The sequence below is a fragment of the Odocoileus virginianus genome, chromosome 1 (genome assembly GCF_023699985.2).
Source record: "Odocoileus virginianus isolate 20LAN1187 ecotype Illinois chromosome 1, Ovbor_1.2, whole genome shotgun sequence".
In the NCBI taxonomy this organism is placed as follows: Eukaryota; Metazoa; Chordata; class Mammalia; order Artiodactyla; family Cervidae; genus Odocoileus; species Odocoileus virginianus.
In genome coordinates, this window is record NC_069674.1 from 81112929 (window position 1) to 81126420 (window position 13492).

The 13492-nt window shown below is 38.9% G+C and overlaps 1 protein-coding gene across 5 annotated transcripts in view; it reads right to left on the reverse strand.

Annotated features, from left to right (window-relative positions):
* Positions 1-13492, reverse strand: part of ELAPOR2 (endosome-lysosome associated apoptosis and autophagy regulator family member 2) — a 210808-nt gene that overhangs the window by 124643 nt on the left and 72673 nt on the right. The window contains exon 2 of one of the 5 annotated variants that reach the window (XM_070470059.1): positions 11698-11829. The exons of the other annotated variants lie outside the window; for them this stretch is intronic. The gene's annotated coding sequence lies outside the window, so the exon portion shown is untranslated. The remainder of the gene's footprint in view (positions 1-11697; positions 11830-13492) is intronic. 5 annotated transcript variants of the gene reach the window in all.

A 13492-nucleotide genomic window follows, 5' to 3' on the forward strand; every position in this document is an offset into this window, starting at 1 on the left:
GATAAATATTATATTATATGTATATTATATTATATATGTTATATTATATATAGCTGATTCACTTTGCTGTACAGCAGAAACTACTATAACATTGTAAATAAACTATACTCCAATAAAAACTTTTTTACAAAGAAGCGCCCAGGGTTTCTTGGCAGGATCCAGCTTAGACCATTTTCTTTCCCTGGCTCTCAGGCCAAACTAATAAAGACATACAACGGGCTAGTTCTCGTCTCCCCTCTGTCTGTGCCAAACCTAAGACCACAAGCAACTCAGATGCCTCCTAAGTTACGTTTGTAGTCTTACATCCCATTTCTCATATTTTCACTGTTCTGGATAAAGGGGAATCAGCCATCTCCTGCACTGTCATGGAACATTAGGAAAAGTTGCAAAGAACATTCGAAAACAAGTTTGGAAAAACAGACAGACTTTATTTTCTTGGGCTCCAAGATCACTGAGGACCGTGACTGCAGCCATGAAATTAAAAGAAGCTTACTCCTTGGAAGAAAAGCTATGACAAACCTAGACAGCAGACACATTACTTGGCTGACAAATGTCCATATAGTCAAAACTATGGTTTTTCCAGTAGTCATGTATGGATGTGGGAGTTGGACCATAAAGAAGGCTGAGCACCGAAGGCTGATGCTTTTGAACTGTGGTGCTAGAGAAGAGTCTTGAGAGTCCCTTGGACTGCAAGGAGATCAAACCAGTCAATCCTAAAGGAAATCAACCCTGAATATTCATTGGAAGGAATGATGCTGAAGCTGAAGTTCCAGTACTTTGGCCACCTGATGTGAAGAACTGACTCATTAGAAAAGACCCTGATTCTGGGAAAGAGTGAAGGCAAAACAAGGGATGAGAGGATGAGACGGTTGGACGGCATCACCAAGTCAATGGACATGAGTTTGAACAAACTCCAGGAGACGGTGATGGACAAGGAAGCCTGGTGTGCTGCAGTCCATGGGGTCACAAAGAGTCGGACATGACTGAATGACTGAACAACAATACAACAAAAAAAGTCTACCCAAAAAGAAATGAAGGAAAATGTCAATGTTCTTAAGACTGCAGCCAGATAATCTCTATTATCGACGTTAGATATATTAGTTTAAAAAAAGCTTCATAGAAAATGCTGAAGAAAATGTTATGTCCTTGAACTAAAGGTCTTTAAACACATGCCATTATTATTTTACCATCTAATTATATTTAAGCTTGCTGAATTATCCCTATTCCCCAAAACCTGTAAAAAAATGGAGATTCTCAAAAAAGTAGAGAGAAAAGGAATAAAAATAATATACATGAAAAAAATAAAGAGACTAGAAGTGAAAAGCACGATGTAGGTGTCAATAATTTGTTTGGAAGATAGGACACCTAGGTGAACTCTAGTAGACTTATCACAGCAAAACAGCTAAGGACTGTACATCCAGACAATAACAAGAAGAAAACTGACATGAGCCACAGAAAGACTTAGAATTGAAGGCACCAAACATCTCAAAGCAAACAAAGTTGACCAACAGAAAGACTGAAAATCTGTTTTAAAATGTAGACTCTTCCATTCCCTTTCAACCACGACAAGAGAAAAAAATTATTTGCTCCAGAAAAGTTGAACTTTCTAGGTTACAGATTCAGGGGCATCAAGTGAAGCAGATGGAAGAAAAGACAACTTATCAAAAACAAGGTACTGTGTGCACACCTGCATACTGAATGACAAGACCCACCCCAAAACCCTCCCACTGAAACACAAGCCCAGCACCACAGTCCTTCCACCTGAACCACCTCCCCCAAACTAGTGGCCCCCTTTCTCCTTCCTAAAAGGTGCCCTTGATGGATGGTATGCCTCACATCAGGACCCTTACCCCTGCATTTCAACTGATTTTCACATCTGCTTATCCTAGAAATGAGACTTGCTGGAACCTAACTTTTATCCACAATATCATTATTGTTATTCATAAAAATACTAATGACATTTGCAGACTCCTATAAGCTCTCCAAAACAGTTTTCATTACATTATCCTAATTTAATGAGTCTGAAGCACAACCCTACATAGTAAGCAAGTGTCCTGTCTCCATCCTCACGGCCACTGCCAAATTTCAATCACCGTCTTCTGCCACCTGAATGACTGCCAACAACCTAACTGGCCCGCTGCTTCTGCTCTTACGTACATCCATAACACTCTGTAGCCAGTTTTCATTATGTCATCCCTGCTCAAAATCCTGCAACAACTTCAAATTAGCCAGAGGACAAAGTCCATAATCTTAGCATAGCATGAAAAGCCTTTCTTGATTCATGTTCTCTCTGCTTCTCCAAGTTTTATTTCTCAGTCTTCTGCATGTGTGAAACACTGAAACATGGAATAAAATATACTATGTTCTTCCTTCCCTCCATGCCCTAAACATGACTTATTCTCAGCCTGGAAGGCTTCCTCTTGGCCCAGACCCTGTAACAGCATAAAGGAATCTCCATAATCACGAAGCACTGTGTAGCAGGTTCTCCTTCAGGCCATCCCTAACATTGGCAGGACCAGGGGCAACAGTATAAACTAAGATGCCCTTCATCCTGTACATTCACCACACACCTTGAACAGCCTCCTCATATACAAGCGGTGACACCAACCAACACATTCAAGCTCTGTCAGTGCCCCTCCCACAACAACACCATCTACAGTCAGGAGTATGGACCTGGGAAAAGCCACTGAACACCCTGGAAGCAGACCTGGGACTTATAAGCATGCAATTGCAAAGTCATGTTAGCCAGAGTATGGTATAAGAGGGCGGGGAAAGAAGCAAACGTGACATCTAGGTGGGCACATCACCTTGGCACATAGATTACAAGGCAGGTGGGGGAACATAGCCACAGGAAGCCCAGAGGGGGGCCCTACGCAGCAGAGACAAGGCAGGGGCCCCTCTTGCCTTGTCTAAAGGTTGATACTGCTCTCTTATGGGCTTCCCTGGTAGCTCAGATGGTAAAGAATCTGCCTGCAATGTGGGGAGACCTAGTTTTGATCCCTGGGTTGGGAAGATCCCTAAAGAAGGGAACGGCTACCCACTCCAGGATTCTAGCCTGGAGAATTCCATGGACAGAAAAGCCGGAGAGGTTACAGTCCATGGAGTCACAAACAGATCTCTCTTTACATAACAAGATCCAAAGAAAATAGCAGCAGAAAAGTTACTGTAGTAGCTACAGCTACTACTTCAATAGACAGAATTTCCAGGGACAGCAGGAAAATTGGCCTACATCTTTAAGGGTTCTTGGGCAGAGGTAATTTTTTCTTCTTTTTTTACTCGGTTTTTTTTTTTTTTTTTTTTTTTTTGGCCTCACCCAAAATAAAAATGTAAAATCATAGATAAAAGTCCAATGTTCCAAAAAATAATAATAAATCTCAGAAATCGATTTTTATGTCTAACAACATATGGTTGTGAGCTTATATGCATATAAAATCCAAATTCTTCTACATTAATCAGGCTGAAACCAAAAAGGTGCCTTTGCTTCCGCAAAATTTGAGCAACAATTTACTATTTAACAAGCACCAAGAGAAACTGCATCAAAAGTTTCAGAAATGTATTAAACATAACCCATGACACATCAATTCCACTTCTACTTCTGGACACATAAGCCGAGAAAACCATAATAGGTTTACATTATAGCATTATTTAAAATCATAAAAAACTTGAAAACCCTCTAAATGTGCAACAATAAGGGACTGGTTAATATACTATTGTGCATACATGATGGATTTTATATAGCCCATTCTAAAATGAAAAAGTCATTGCCATATTTAATGATAAAATTATAACATATTTAAGTATAATATAAAAATTATACAAAATAATATGTCTGAACTTGTAGGCGTGGATATGTAATAACACAGAGAAAAAATTACTGTGGGTATGTATACCAAAAAATTGACAGCAGTAAACTGAGTATAGAATATAGCAATTTTTTTTTATTCAAGTACAGTTAATTTACAATGTTCTGTCAGTTTCTGGTACACAGCAAAATGATTCAGTTATGTTCTTTTTCATATTCTTTTCCATTCTTATTACAGGATATGTGTTTCCCTGTGCTATACAGTAGGACCTTATTGTTTTGGAACATAGTGATTTTCATTTTCTCTTTTGTGATCCTGTATTTTCAATTTTTCTACAGTTCTTAATAAAAATGTACTTCTTCCCCTAAATTTGGGTAGCTGCTTTGCCAAGATTTTTTTTATAAAAGTGAGAAAGAGTAGATAACTGCTGATCTATCTGGCTAGCATCCTTTTCCCATTTCTCCATATAGCAGCATGCCTCATGAGTTCAATACCCTCTGAGGACCTCTTCCAAGACTCCAGGCAGTTCTGATTAGGCAACCAATCACAGGAATCCTAGCCCTGGCCAGGCTATGCTATGGACATGTTACCTGGTCAGTTTTAATAAACTAGTCTGGGTGCCAGACAGGATGCAGATATCTAATACAACTTCTTTTTCTAAATCTACACAAAATGCAAGACTCTGCAAAAGACCCAGAGGGATGGGATGGAGAAGGAAGCGGAAGGGGGGGATCGGGATGGGGAACACATGTAAATCCATGGCTGATTCATGTCAATGTATGACAAAAACCACTACAATATTGTAAAGTAATTAGCCTCCAACTAATAAAAATAAATGGAAAAAAAAATAAAAAAATAAATAGCAAGTGACCTGGGAAACAATGTCAAAATTTAAATAATAACTAGTACAACCGTAGTGAGTTTGCTGGTTTCATTTCTTCTTGTATCTCCTGGCTTTGTATCTCCTGGCTTTGTATCTCCTGAAGGTGGGCCCAATCAGGAAACTGTCTAGTAGATGTGACTCAATATCTTCCAACTTTCCAGGCAGATCAAGAAAACGGATCCCTGTGAGCTGAATAAGAGTGGGGGAAAGTGTGCTTGTTTTTTCCTTTTTTTCTCTGCCAGCCCTACCCCAAGGCCAGCACCACTGACACAACTACACAGATGCCACTGCAGTGACACGAGGACCTGATGCCCCAAGAGAAAATCATCTCCCTGGATAAAGAAACTACAGCAAGGACCTCCTGCTGCGTAAACAGCTGGGAGCAGTGGAAGAGATGGGTATTCGTGTTAGCCTTTTTATCCCTTTTTTCTCTTACCACTTCACCCCAGTCAAGTGAATTGAAGAAAAGCACGGAGGCTAAAATTATGGAGGAATCCATCTTTCTGGCCAGACGAAATATAAAAAGGAGTCCTTTGGAAAATATCCCAGAGTCATGGAAAAGAGGACCTCCTAGCTGTGTGTATAAAAATTTCACACAATTCCTAGGCTCACCCTCAAGGTAGGTATGTATGAAATACAATTAAAGCAGCATCTCAAAATCACAGCGAACTCAAGTACAGCATAAACCACCACTCCAGCTCAAGACAGGGCAGGTAACTCCTCCGGTCCCTCCCCCCACAAATAGCAAAAGCTGTGAAACCTGAATAAACACTGGAATCATCGCACACAGAAGGTGATCTATGCTGTGAACCTAACCAGCTCAGCTGCCTGCTAAAACAAACAGACAAAAAAAAATTTCTATAGAAGACTTTAAAAGGACCCAGCATTTCACAACATAATATTTTAAATATTCAGAATACAATAAAAAATCATTTGATATACAAAGAACTAAGAAAATCTGATTGATACTCAAGAGAAAGACAATCACCATGTTATAAGCCCAAATGAAGATATTAGAACTATCAAAGCAAGAATTTAAAAGCAGCTGTTTTAACTGTCTTCCATGAGACATTTATTTTCAAAATCTAGATATCATTTATATTACCAAGTTTGTAATTATGCAATTAACAATAGTAATTTATTATAGAAAAATTAGAAAACACAGATAAGGACGGCTCCCCTCAGTTTTTCTTGTCTACCTGTAATAAAACTGTAGGATCCTCTCTCCTTCTTTGGTAGGACTCTGAGCATAAGCAAACTAACTGAAATCATTGTAAAACATGAGATGATTATTCATATACAAGATACAGTATTACTAAGTAATATTTAGGTTTACATGCCAGAGAACTCTTGCTGAATTATTATATTTCAGGCCACCCACCATAGTAGACACTAGAAAATAAGGGCTGGAACCACTTTAGTTCACTGCAGTTGACAAAGATGTTTCACACATATTTTCTGATTTGATTCTCCTGGCAACAATGTGAGGGAGATAGCACACTTCCTCAGTTTTAAGATGCAAATTTGAAGACTTCCGAAATCCATATCAAAAGACTCATCACTAGCTATACACAATGTCAAGACTGTCACAGCCTGTGCCTGGGTAAACTGAACACTAGGTCAACTATCCATTCCTGACATTATCACTTCAGTTGAGCTGTTTGCATCCCAGGAGTTGGATTTTGCCTTTGTTACCTAGGAAGTCTGAACAAAAAAAAGACACAATAATGTGGCACAGAAAACAAAAGTGAGTAAGTGCTGAAGGCCCCTTGCCCTGAAGACAAATGCAGCCAGGCAGAAGTGGCCCATCGCCTAAACATAGGCCACCAAAGCTTAAAAGCTAGGACAGGATCCCTTCATCAAACACTTGTGAAGAACTCCAAAGAGACAATATTTAACTACACATGACAAAACCATAAACGTAACTTGGTAGAAAAAAAGAAGCTTAAAAAAAATCCTTAAGATGTTTTCAAAACAGGGCCCGAATCATTTACGTAAGGAAATACAATGTTTTTAAAAAACAGAAACAATAGGAAATGTAAGGCCACAGTCCAGCCTTAACTGTGTAATAGCTTAAGAGTTAAAAATATAAATTGGCCAATTCCTAAACTCAGTTGAGTCAGGGCATGGACCAACAAAACAGAAGAATCTTGAGGGTGATTCAAGCCAGAATGTGGAGAGAATGCAAGAGAGTGGGTAGAGTAAGAAAAGAGGAAAATTAGAGACAATGTCATGGAAGGCAAGACAGAGGTTGTATCAGGGCAAGCCAATGCAAACCAGGATACCGAGTAAAGGTTTAGAAAAGAAAAACATCACCCCATCTCAGGGGCTGCTGATAGCAGTTATTCAGAAGAATTTAAATATTTCAGGTGAAGACAGAGACTCAGTCTTTGACAGAGATATTAAAGAAGAATGATACATAATTAAGTTATTGTTAAGTGGCTCAGTTGTGTCCGATTCTTTAGTGACTCCATGGACTATAGCCCTCCAGGCTACCCTGTCCATGGGATTTTCCAGTCAAGAATACTGGAGTTGGTTGCCATTTCTTTTTCCAGGGGACCTTCCCAAACCAGGGATTGAACCTGTGTCTCCTGAACTGGCAGGTGGATTCTTCACCACTGAGCCACCAGGGAAGCCCATGTAACTAAGTAGATATATTTATACTATTGTTAATTGGAGGGAAATATTGCACACTTAACACAATGGAGATTTCTCCAAGCCTTCAAAATGTTAATAAAACTCTGGTGCCTTTTAAAATAAATGATTTAGAATTGAGGAAATGAAGTATTGTGAGAAATCTGAGATTCAAGATTACTGAGATCCAGCAGCATGCATAAGGCAGAGCTGAGTCAAAAATAGCACAAGTAAAATTATCTTCAGCGCATCGCAGCTCCTAACATGAGCAATTTACTTATTACTATGTATTATGGGTACTTGGCTCTCTCATTACCGGCTTTTACTACTGAGCGCTTTTTCAGCTGGACTCCCACCCTCCTCAGTGGTCTTTCTCTATTCCTCCTCTAATCAGCTCGCTTTTTCTCTTCCCAATTTGAAATTTAACACTAATATTTTCAAGCCATATACTAAAACTCAGTCCCTTCATTCTCAACAGATAACCTCACATCTGACCTCAAAAAGAAAATCCCTCCAGGCACAAACTTCCCCAAATTGTCTGTCTTCTCCTGTGAGTGTCTGTGCATACGCAAACTTACTTAACCAGCTTGCCTTCTTCCCTCGGATCTCATGCAACAGTGCATCCTTACCATTTTATAAAATTTATCTCTGTTCTCTAAGCCTCATTCTCTCAAGAATGTTCCATTCATTACTCTGCCTCTCTCCCTCTCTCTTCCTCCAATGCATAAATTATTCATGTCTCTCCCATCAATTAAAAAAATCTCCACTGACCCCATGTGTTGGTGATTCATCATTCGTTCCTCAAATCCAGTCTCCAGCCTCATTGCCCCAGGTTAGGCCCAGAGAGGCTGACCTCTGTAGACTCCATCACTCACAAGCCTTTGAAGGCCGGATTCTGATTATCTTTGCCCAATGGAAGGAGGCTTCAGCAAGACAAGAGAGCTTATCTCCCTTTCACCATCCACAGCCATGGAGCTTCCCTAAACACCACTGCCTCCCTCTCTGTCAGGGCTGTGAGTACTAACAGCTTTCTAATCTATTCCTGCTAGTCCCTGGGGCCTCTCTGGATGTTTCCCTTAAAATCAGTCCACAGCTCCAAAGTTTCTTTATTAAACGCTATTCAGGTAAATGTTTTGTGTGAGCTGTTTTCCTGCTAGGATTCTGATCGATAGAGCTCATGTCCCACTGCAGCTCCTTTCCATCTCTTTCCAGCCAGGCTTCCTGAAAGGGTGCTCTGAATTCACCGCTGTTTTCCATTTATCCATCAACTCACTATGATCTAGCTTCTGCTGCCCATGAATCCACTAAACTCATCTTCCCAGTAGGGATATTTAATATCACTATGACCTGGCTCTACCTTCCAGCTCTATCGCCCACCATCTGCCATGAGACCATGTGCTCCATCCAGCAAATGACCCTAGAGTTGTCTTCGGCCTCTTACAGAGTTCTCTCCACCTGAAATTCCTTCTCTGCTTCAGGTATCTAGTGAACCCCAAGTCATCACGCAAGTGTCAACTCAGGAAGCTCTTCCTTCTGGGAGTCCTTCTCTCACCCACCCTACATTAGCCAGAATTAAAGTGGCTTAAACCCCCAGATCCTGTGAACAACTTGCACCCCCAGATCCTGTAAGTAACTCTTGCACTCATCATATTTATCTTGTAATCCCACCAAATGATTATCTTTCTCAGAGCAGAATAATTCCAGAGGCCTCAGAAAACAGAGCTTATGTGGAAACACTGTACTGAGAAGTGCAACTCTAGGGAAAGAAGAGGCAGGAAAGGAAAGTGAACATGAGAGAGAGGGTCACCGAGCTTCCTTATAAACTGGTTGCTCAGATTGGCAGAATGTCTTCAGAGAGGCAGTATGAAGCTATTGGATCTCCAGCCAGTCCAGAAGCAGGAAAAGAAAGAATTGATCCACTGACTCCTTCTCTCATTGGTCAAAGTTCTGCCCCATAGGATAACTCCCACCACTTTCAGGTTGCGCATATATGAGTTCCAAGTGGGTCCCATTGTATCACCTGATACATATATATTAACTAAATTATTAGAAAAGGAAAAATGTATACCTTTGCCCAAGTGATAAATCTCACTTGAGTAGTCTAAATCTCTCAATGTGTAAGTCCATTAAGGCATTAATACCATAAACTGTAAAAAGTTGCAGCTAATGCTGAGGTTAATGAGTAGAATTAACTCTTGAAGAACTAGACAGCCAGAATCCAAAGTGTTGCAAATAAGTTTGACTTTTTCTTGTGATTTCTTCTCTTTCAGAGTAAAGTTTAATACCCAAAGGGAAGATGTTTTATTTATCAATCAATGTCTGAATTAACTGGGAGGGACAATCTGCACTGTGCAGGACTATTTCACTCATCTGATCTAGATTAATTTGACAGCTTAAAAATAAGAAAGACTGCCATCTGACTGAACCTATTATTTCTAATAGTAATATAATGTTATAGAACTTGTAACAGAAAATGCATCTTCCACTGGATCCAAATTCTCTACCACATTAATAAAGAGCAACTAATCAAATGTTCACTCTTAAAATCATACTAACCATTCTCTGAAGAAGCAGTGTAGCTCTCCAACATTACAACAGTGTTTACATTTTCCCCTGACTACTCTTATATCCCTCACTAGTATCTGGGTAAGCCCCAATTATAGAACCTAGATAAGAGAGGAAAAAAGAAATTCCTTGGCCCTTTTTTTGATGAGAAGGCACCTAAATCATCTGTGATCACAGTTATACAGGTGCATGCTGAAACTAAGCCAAAGAGGTAGGTTTAACCATTAGCCATTTCAACCATAAAGCAGAAACATTAGCCTGTGATCTCACTCAGGTCTGTCAGAGTCCTTGGTAATCATGAGTGAAAATCTGGGTCCAAGCCACATTCACACCTTTTGCTTAAGCCAGACTCTGCTAGAAACTATGGCTAGAAGGCATCTTGAAATGTCACTTAATCCACCTCTTCCCTGCAGGCAAATGGTAACAGACTTTCCTTCCAAATTTCCAGAACCACCTTCAGAACTAGAATTAAGTCTTTTCCTCCTATTGCTAGACAGCAATGCCTGCTGCTGGGCAGTCTCCATACCAAAAAGAGCTGGACAGGCAGTAATTCCCCAAAGGCTCATGGCTGGGTTCTGGAGAACCCAAATCTCATCAAAATGAACTAAAAGGGGTATTCAACATTCTTCTCTACCGTCACACCAATGAATTATATACTGCTTTAATAACAGCAGTATAATCTTTCAATTATGGCCTATCTTTACATATATTATTAAGCATTTGACAGAGAAATAATACTGTGGAAACCATCATCCTCTCAAAATTTAATTTTAAACATGAAGTTCTCCTTTAACATTTTTATTAAAATGCTTCCACCTAAAGGTTTGCTTTGATTGCTTTTGCAATAAATTTTAAGATTTTCGTTAAAAAAAAATCAGATATTTACAACTATGTTCTTGGCTACAATAATTTATCTTTCTACCAAGAGGCAGAATTACATAGTTGGTAAAAGTTCAGGACCCTGAAACTAGACAGTTTGATTACTGGAGAGTTTGCTTAACTTCTTGTCATCTGTGAAGTAGCGGTCACAGTTGTACCTTCTTCACAGAATTGTTGTAAAAATTAAGTGAGATGATAAATTATTTAGGATAGCATCTGGGTCATAGTAACCACTATGGAAGTATTACTACAGAAACAGTTTAAGCGTGGTTTTCAAAAACCATGTCTGCCTCAAAATCACAATATCTTATTCTTGCTGCATGTCTGTGTGTGCATTATGTCCCTTGCTCTAAAGAATCTAACCAACCCAAGGGGAAGGATGATGGTGTCTCTTTTTATAAATCTTAGAGTCTATCACTGAGCCTAAAACTGCACACAACTGAGCCACAGTGCATGTTGGGTTACATGAAATAATGAACTAAAATATTTCCCACTTAGACAAAAACAAAATTCTCTTCGAAGTTCAAGGAAAACAAAGAAAGCCTAGGTGAGTAAACATACTTTTCTCTGGTGCAAACTGACAATTTAAGTAAAAAAATGAACCAATTTAACACAGTATTATAAAACCACAAATAATTATAAATTAAAATCACAAAGTCCTTGATAATACTGAGATGTTCTCGTGCAATTAAAACAAACTGAATACATGAAGGCGAACCAATCACCTAGTTTTGTCAGAGTCTCATAATTTGTGAAACAGCAGATTGTAGATATTTTTTAAATGTGCAATTTTAATCAATTTTGGCTTTGTTTCCTTTTTAAATAACACAGGCTATATGTTTGGGGTCCAAATATCTTTCTGTTTAGCCATAATGAAGACAGTAAAACAGCACATACAAACATGTGCCTATTTTGAGATGGGAGATTTCTCACATGGTGGCTTTTGGCTATCTTGGCTCACAATTCCGAAGAGTTTGAGGCAGATGGGCTGTGAGCCAGCATGATGCACAATGAGGTTCAGTGGGCTACAGGCTGCTATTTTGTTTGCCAGAGTCTCTGGAATAACTGCAAATGTAAACAAGCATATTAGGATACATAGCTCATTTTAAAAGCAACATTTGGTGGACGGAGGTGGGAGTGGGGTTCAGGATGGGGACACATATACACCCATGGCTGATTCATGTCAGTGTAGGGCAAAAACCACTACAATATTGTAAAGTAATTAGCCTTCAATTAAATAAATAAATTAATTTAAAAATAAATAGAAGCAACATTTGCACATATTTTTGTCTTTTATATTTAAAGAAAACACATGGCCATGCCATTGCCAATGTTACTACCTTGTAGGCAGAGTGACTGAAAATAAATTTCTGAGGCAGAGCTGATTTTGTTTCTAACTCACCCTATATCCCCATATGCAGCTCAGACCACCATTCTGATGCTTACTGTTTGTATCTCAATTCTAGGCTTCAAGTTTGAAGTGGAATGCCCTGAGTTCTACTCTCTAAACTGAGATTCCAAGGAACAGAAATTTATATATTTTACATTTAAAGAAAATAGCACCTCCTTATTACTGTAAACAAGACAATAAGCTCTCCAAACCTTGATTTTACCTTGGATAAAATTAAAGAGAAAATACAGGTCAAAATATTATTTTAAGAGATGCCACACAAAGAAAGAATCTTGCAAATCTTAGTTCCTTAAGATTTCAAACTATTGAGCTAGCTGTTATTCTTCCCAGGAGATTAAAAAAAAAAAAAGTCTAGAAATTATTTATTTTCTCTGGACCACTAAGGCACACTGAACAGACAGCCAAGTTAAAGAACTAGCTAAGTGAGTGAAAGGTCTTATTTCAATTTAAATCTATATAGTCTGTGACCTTTATCAGAAAATAATCCTTTTTTCAGTGCTTACAGAAAAGAAATAAGGCCCCCAGCTGCTAACTACAAAAAATTAATATAATCTCCCTGAAATATAACCTTTAACTATACAGAATGTTATGACCAGAAAGCTTGGGAACCCTCTCTATCAAAGGAAACAATGCTTGTTGCCTTCATCTATAGGATATATTCACGATTACAAAATGGAATTTATTCATCTGAGCTGCAATAAACTCACCAGCATTGTGTGATCCATATATGTAATCACGGACTTATTTATGAATGTATCACATTTAGATCTGCCATATATCATAATAGAAGGTAAGATGATGATGAAGCACTAATGGAAGTCCCAAGGACTGCAAAGTGCCCACACATAGCTGATACAGAGCAAACTCGAGGTAAGTGACAGTATCTGGTGACTAAAAGCACCTTTCATATGGAAGAAACAAGGGGTCAATGCTATTAAATACCTATACTATTGACTAACTGGTCAGTGACAGAACCAGGGAACCTATCCAAGGCATCATACTCCCAGTCTGATATTTTATCTAGTTCATCACACCGCCTCTCTTTCCAGGAAAAGAGCTTCTCACCTCTAAACCTCCTTATTACTTAGTGAGTATCATCACATGTGTGGTCAATGAGAAAATTTTACAGGCTTCTCTCAAAACACAAGCATGATGTTCCTGATTATAAATGTAATTACAAAATTATCCTTGACAGTTGGGAAAATGTACCCCAGCTCTGCTATGCCAGGGTTTGTTCTCTTAGGGAAAAGGAAGTAAAAAGCAATTCAGAGCATGTTTGGAAGTTCCATAACGTCAGGAGGCTCCTCCTGTCTTTCT